The sequence below is a fragment of the Mytilus edulis genome, chromosome 11 (assembly GCF_963676685.1).
Source record: "Mytilus edulis chromosome 11, xbMytEdul2.2, whole genome shotgun sequence".
NCBI classification, from domain to species: Eukaryota; Metazoa; Mollusca; class Bivalvia; order Mytilida; family Mytilidae; genus Mytilus; species Mytilus edulis.
The window spans coordinates 8,892,422-8,900,396 of record NC_092354.1 but is presented as its reverse complement, the minus strand read 5'-3'; positions in this window follow the sequence as shown (position 1 = coordinate 8,900,396).

The following is a 7,975-nucleotide window of genomic DNA, read 5'->3' as shown; positions in this document are numbered from 1 at the left end:
TCTTTATTTAATGATTTATATGATAAAATTGAGAATGGAAATGGGGAATGTGTCAAAGAGACAACAACCCGACCAAAGAAAAAACAACAGCAGAGGGTCACCAACAGGTCTTCAATGTAGCGAGAAATTCCTGCACCCGGAGGCGTCGTTCAGCTGGCCCCTAAACAAATATATACTAGTCCAGTGATAATGAACGCCATACTAATTTCCAAATTGTACACAAGAAATTAAAATTAAAATAATACAAGACTAACAAAGGCCAGAGGCTCCTGACTTGGGACAGGCGCAAAAATGCGGCGGGGTTAAACATGTTTGTGAGATCTCAACCCTCCCCCTATACCTCTAACCAATGTAGAAAAGTAAACGCATAACAATACGCACATTAAAATTCAGTTCAAGAGAAGTCCGAGTCTGATGTCAGAAGATGTAACCAAAGAAAATAAACACAAGAGTGCACACGCTGAAATGTCTCGCCTTCTATATTAATCATTGATATTATGTTGATAGTCCTAAGTATAAAGCTTTATTACAACTGTCTCATTAACTTAACATTAACCAAAATAACTAAACAAAGACCAATGAACCATGAAAATGAGGTCAAGGTCAGATGAACCATGCCAGGCAGACATGTACAGCTAACAATGCTTCTATACAACATATATAGTTGACCTATTACTTATAGTTTAAGAAAAATTGACCAAAACACAAAAAATTAACACTGTGCAATGAACTGTGAAAATGAGGTCATGGTCAAAAGAAACCTGCCCTACTGACATAAAGATCATAAAATATTTCCATACACCAAATATAGTTGACCTATGGCATATATATAGTATTAGATAAAGAGACCAAAACTCAAAAACTTAACTTTGACCACTGAACCATGAAAATGAGGTCAAGGTCACATGACATCTGCCCGCTAGACATGTACACCTTACAATCATTCCATACAACAAATATAGTAGACCTATTGCATATAGTATGAAAAAAACAGACCAAAACACAACCAGGTGCTCCGCAGGGCGCAGCTTTATACGACCGCAGAGGTCGAACCCTGAACAGTTGGGGCAAGTATGGACAAAACATTCAAGCGTGATACAGCTCTGAATTTGGATTGTGATCAAATTTTGACATTACATGTTTTTTTACACAAAACAAATGTCAAGATTTTACAAATCAATTAAAGATTTCTTCTTGAAACTTTTTAAATCTAAAATTAAATAGTTGACACAGCATAGGTTTCTGACACAGAATGAATGTGGTCTAATGAACTTAAAAGGTTGTTTTGCCTTTGAGCAATTCACTATGCTGTTGAATATTAATCCTCTCAAAAAAATGTTTGAAGAAATTTTCTTTTTATTTATGAAATCTGAAATGAGAAAAATTTAAACCCCCCCCCCCCTTTTTTCACATCCCTGTTTCCCTTTTTCCAAAACTGATATCAATTCAAATTTCTAATGGAGTTTGCAACAATAACTACTCTTTTAAATACATCATAAAATATTAAAATGTAAAATAAAGTGCTTGTTATCACTGAATTGTAAAGATTGGTTGGTAGTAAAAGCGAATATACATTGTTTATTGTATACAACAATAAAAAAAACTTCATCAGCAACATTTTATATTTGCAAATTTCCAATGAAGTTATTTACATAAAGTTATTGGCAAATAAAAATAGAAAATGACATCATAGTCATGTCTGGTAAATGTCCAACATACATTATCTAAAAACATTTTAGATAAGATAAGGAAAAAAAGCTTCATCAGCAACATTTTATATTTGCAAATTTCCAATGAAGTTATTTACATAAAGTTATTGGCAAATAAAAATAGAAAATGACATCATAGTCATGTCTGGTAAATGTCCAACATACATTATCTAAAAACATTTTAGATAAGATAAGGGAAAAAAGCTTCATCAGCAACATTTTATATTGGCAAATTTCCAATGAAGTTATTTACATAAAGTTATTGGCAAATAAAAATAGAAAATGACATCATAGTCATGTCTGGCAAATTTCCAACATATATTATCAACTACTATTCTATACAAAGAAAGATAACTCCAATTGAAAATTAATTGCTATTGCACAATATTGTGCAATTAGATATTTCTTGCTATTGCGCAATACTGTGCAATTGAAAATTTCTTGCTATTGCACAATACTTGATATGGAATCCTGATTTGGACCAACTTGAAAACTGGGCCCATAATCAAAAATCAAAGTACATATTTAGATAAAGCATATCAAATAAGCCCAAAAATTTAATTTTTGTTAAAATCAAACTTAGTTTAATTTTGGACCCTTTGGACCTTAATGTAGACCAATTTGAAAACTGGACCAAAAATTAAGAATCTACATACACAGTTAGATTTGGCATATCAAAGAACCCATTTATTCAATTTTTGATGAAATCAAACAAAGTTTAATTTTGGACCCCCATTTGGACCAACTTGAAAACTAGGCCAATCATTAAAAATCTAAGTACATTTTTAAATTCAGCATATCAAAGAACCCCAAGGATTCAATTTTTGTTAAAATCAAACTAAGTTTAATTTTGGACCCTTTGGACCTTAATGTAGACCAATTTGAAAACGGGACCAAAAATTAAGAATCTACATACATAGTTAGATTCGGCATATCAAAGAACCCCAATTATTCAATTTATGATGAAATCACACAAAGTTCAATTTTGGACCCTTTGGGCCCCTTTTTCCTAAACTGTTAGGACCAAAACTCCCAAAATCAAACCCAACCTTCCTTTTATGGTCATAAACCTTGTGTTTAAATTTCATAGATTTCTGTTTACTTATACTAAAGTTATGGTGCAAAAATAATGCTTATTTGGGGCCCCTTTTTGGCCCCTAATTCATAAACTGTTGTGACCTCAACTCCAAAAATCAATCCCAACCTTCCTTGTGTGGTCATAAACCTTGTGTTAAAATTTCATTGATTTCTATTTACTTATACTAAAGTTATTGTGCGAAAACCAAGAATAATGCTTATTTGGGCCCTTTTTTGGCCCTTAATTCCTAAACTGTTGGAAACAAAAACTCCCAAAATCAATCCCAACCTTCCTTTTGTGGTCATAGACCTTGTGTCAAAATTTCATAGATTTCTATTCACTTAAACTAAAGTTATAGTGCGAAAACCAAGAAAATGCTTATTTGGGCCCTTTTTGGCCCCTAATTCCTAAAATGTTGGGACCAAAACTCCCAAATTCAATCCCAACCTTCCTTTTGTGGTCATAAACCTTGTGTTAAAATTTCATTGATTCCTATTCACTTTTACTAAAGTTAGAGTGCGAAAACTAAAAGTATTCGGACTACGACGACGACAACGTGATAGCAATATACGACCAAAAAATTAAAAATTTTGCGGTCGTATAAAAATTTAACTATAACCACTGAACCATGAAAATGAGGTCAAGGTCACATGACATCTGCCCGCTAGACATGTACACCTTACAATCATTCCTTACAACAAATACAGTAGACCTATTGCATATAGTATGAAAAAAACAGACCAAAAACACAAAAATTTAACTATAACCACTGAACCATGAAAATGAGGTCAAGGTCAGATGACACCTGCCGGTTGGACATGTACACCTTACAGTCCTTCCATACACCGAATATACAAGCCCTATTGCTTATAGTATCTGAGATACGGACTTGACCACCAAAACTTAACCTTGTTTACTGATCCATGAAATGAGGTCGAGGTCAAGTGAAAACTGTCTGACAGACATGAGGACCTTGCAAGGTACGCACATATCAAATATAGTTATCCTATTACTTATAATAAGAGAGAATTCAACATTACAAAAAATCTGAACTTTTTTTTCAAGTGGTCACTGAACCATGAAAATGAGGTCAAGGACATTGGACATGTGACTGACGGAAACTTCGTAACATGAGGCATCTATATACAAAGTATGAAGCATCCAGGTCTTCCACCTTCTAAAATATAAAGCTTTTAAGAAGTTAGCTAACACCGCCGCCGTAGCCGCCGCCGCCGCCGGATCACTATCCCTGTGTCGAGCTTTCTGCAACAAAAGTTGCAGGCTCGACAAAAATGACAATAATACAAAAATAACTAATAAGTCTATTCAAAGGTTTTGTAAGTTTCTGAGGTAAATACTGACACCTTTGTGCTTTATAATTGGATGTGAAATACCTGAACGTATTAGAAGTCTGCATGTTGAGCTATATTTACGAATAATGTCTTTATACCGATGATAAAATTTAGTAAATGTTTTGACTAGTTTGTGATATCGAAAACCCTGGTGTAATAATTTTTCAGTAATACATAAATTTCTCTCGTTAAAATCTAAAACATTGTTACATACACGACCAAATCGTACAAGTTGAGATATATAAACACCGTAAGATGGTGACAAGGGAACGTCACCATCTAAAAACCGATAATTAACGATAGGAAATGAAAAATATTCCCTTTTATCATAAATTTTAGTATTCAGCTTTCCATTAGTGATATAGATATCAAGATCGAGAAAAGGGCAGTGGCCATTGTTAGTATTAGCTTTATTTAAAGTAAGTTCAACAGGATAAATTTCATTAATATACATACTGAAGTCGTCATTATTGAGAGCCAAAATATCATCCAAATATCTAAAAGTATTATTAAATTTGTTTATCAGATGTTGTTTCGATGGGTCTTTGCTTAGCTTATTTTTTTCATAAATTGTAACTCATAACAATACAAAAACAGGTCCGCAATAAGTGGTGCACAGTTAGTCCCCATTGGAATTCCGATAATCTGACGATATACGGAATCCCTAAAGCGAACAAAAATGTTATCTAGTAAAAAATTCAAGGGCATATATAGTATCAAAGCATGTCCAATTAACATAGTTTTTTTGTTTATTGCTACTATAAAATGACCTAAAAGAGTTTGAACATATATATTCACATTCTGATTTTTTGAATGCTCATTTAATTAGGTGTGTGAATTTTTTCTTAATGAGAATGTGAGGCAATGTGGTATACAGGGTAGAAAAATCAAAACTTTGAACAGATTCAAAATCACCAATATAAGCATGCAATTTATCAAGTACTTCCAACGAGTTCTTGACACTCCAAAAGTAATTTATTCCACTATTTTCGAAGGCCTTATTTGAACAATTTATTATCAGGTTTTTAATTGTACCAAGATGCTTATTCAGTACATATTTGTGAAATCGAATAAATATTAGTATTTTGAATTCATTGGTTAAAGGTATTCATTTAAATTCTATTTTTTTTTTATTTGCATTGTCACAAATCATTTATAACCTCCTTTGACAGACTTAAGGCCTATACATTTTATATGACTGGTTTGCTGTAATTGCATTGAATTGTCTGATGTCTGAAGTATACAGTCCAACCAAAGAAAGCTGTACTGAATGAAAATCTTCCTTTAATTTATTGGTTTTCAATTACTTAGATACGAGAACCCCGCCCCCAATTTTTTTGAAATTTTGATCAATCTTGAAGAAAATAATATGACACCCCCCCCCCCCCCCCCCAAAAAAAAACAAACGAAAAAAACAAAATCCCCTACCTCAATTTGTTTTTAATTTGAAATTAAACCAGGTGCTTCGCAGGGGCAGCTTTATACGGCCGCAGAGGTCTAACCCTGAACAGTTGGGGCAAGTATGGACACAACATTTAAGCTTGATACAGCATCTAAATACATGGTTAGATTCAGCATATCATAGAACCCCAAAAATTCAATTTTTGATGAAATCAAATAGTGTTCATTTTAGACCCTTTAGACCTCAATGTGGACCAATTTGATAACCGGGTCCAAATACTAAAAATCTAAATACATGGTTAGATTAAGCATATTGATGAACCCATATATTGAATTTTTTGTGGTCATAAACCTTGTGTTTAAATTTAATAGATTTCAATTTACTTAAACTAAAGTTATAGTGCGAAAAACAAACGACGACGACGACGACGACGCTGACGCCAACGTGATAACTTTCAATTTTTGCGGTCGTATAAAAAGGACCAAAAATTAGGAATCTAAATACATGGTAAGATTTGGCATATCAAAGAACCCCCAAATATATATATAACACATAAACAAACGACAACCACTGAATTATAGGCTCCTCACTTTGTACAGACACATACAAACATAATGTCTCAAGGTTAAACATGTTAGCGGGATCCAAACCCTCCCTCTTACCTGGGACAGTACAACTTAAGAAAGAACTATAAAAATCAGTTAAAAAAGGCTTAACTTAAGGCTTTAGATCTGTTTTCTGCGTACATCAAAAGTCGCCTTATTTTAGTAAAGATTTCTAATTAGAAAAAGATACCGTACCAATAAAGAGATATTTGGTTTTTACGTCATTGGATTTTATACAAAATAGAAAATCATTTATTTCTCGATTTCGTTTAATTTTGATAATTATATTCACCGTCAATAAGCAACACAATTAAAACTATAGTTGTTCGTTGTCTGAACGACATAGTAAGAGCTCATTATTATTTAAGAACGTATACCAGAGTCGATAGGGAGTGCAGAGGGAGTACGTCTTGTTTAATACGCAACTTTTACATATTCTTATTCAATAAAAGTGAGTTATGCCCCTTCCAAATAACCCGGTTCCGACCATTCAGTTTCACTAATTTATGTTATTTTGTTATCTTTTGAGTTATGGTAATATATATAAATTAACAAAAAAAGTTTACCAGTCATTCACTTTTACATTTTGTGTATATTTCATAATAATATATTTACATGTAATATTTCTCACAAACTTTAATTGTTTTTCGGCAAAATAATCTGAAGCACGACTGTGGCTGGCATCCTCTTGATGCATCAAGTGCAACTATTATAAATAGTCCCGGATCCACCAATAAACCCGTAGAGAGTATTATTCAAGTAATTTAAAATTAGCGAAAATTTATTTGAAGACTTCTCAGACTTTTGTTTTCAATTAAAAGGTTTCACCCCAATGTCGAAACTAAAATGTACTGGTATTCGGTAAGATATTGATAGTTGTTCTTTAAGTATATAACAGTTTTGCTCTTTCTTTTTCTTCTCTTAAAACATAATGAACGGGTATATAATCTGTTTAATGTTGACATTGTAAAAAACAATCTAAATAAAAATTTATTATATTTAAAGTAGCCAAAGTTTTGTCAAGGGCAATGCCTCCAACTACACTACAATCATCAATACTGGGACCAACTACCGTATCCCCAGGACCAACAGATTTCACCTCTAGACCAACAACCTCAGGGCTGACAACAAATTCCATCTCTAGACCAACAACCTCAGGGCCGACAACAAATTAAACCTCTAGACCCACAATCTCTGGACCGACAACAAGTTCCATATCTAGACCAACAGCCTCTGGACCAACAACAAATTCCACATCTAGACCAAGGCCACTACCCCCCCCCCCCCCAAACATCACCACAAATAATATAAACTAATGTGTTTTTCTGTATACATGTAATAGTGCACCAACAACCTCACTTACAATCACCACAACCACCATCACCAGCAACACCATCCGTTAACCATCGAACGATATTTCCTGATGACCACAGGGTGTTTCATGTACTTGACACTATCTTGAGAGGGGTCACACGGTTAAACACTGTTAAACATGAAAGTAACAGACATCGACAACAGACTTAAGACTCTAGAGGCCAAACATGACATTCACCATGACTAGGAGAGGAAGAAGGCAAAAGGCACCCTGGTCTGCACCACCAGTAGACAGTGACGATGGAAGTGAAGCAACACATATACCATTACCAATAAAGCTGGAATGGTTATTGACGGAGACGCTGAAAGGGAAGTCACAATCTGCCGGAAACTTTGCCGCAATTGTTATAAGAAAATTGAAACCACACCTTTTTGGTACAGAAAACCTAAGACAACTATATAACTGGAATGGAGGGGTGTCAACGGAAAAAGGAGGTAAAGACGGTAGTAAGCAA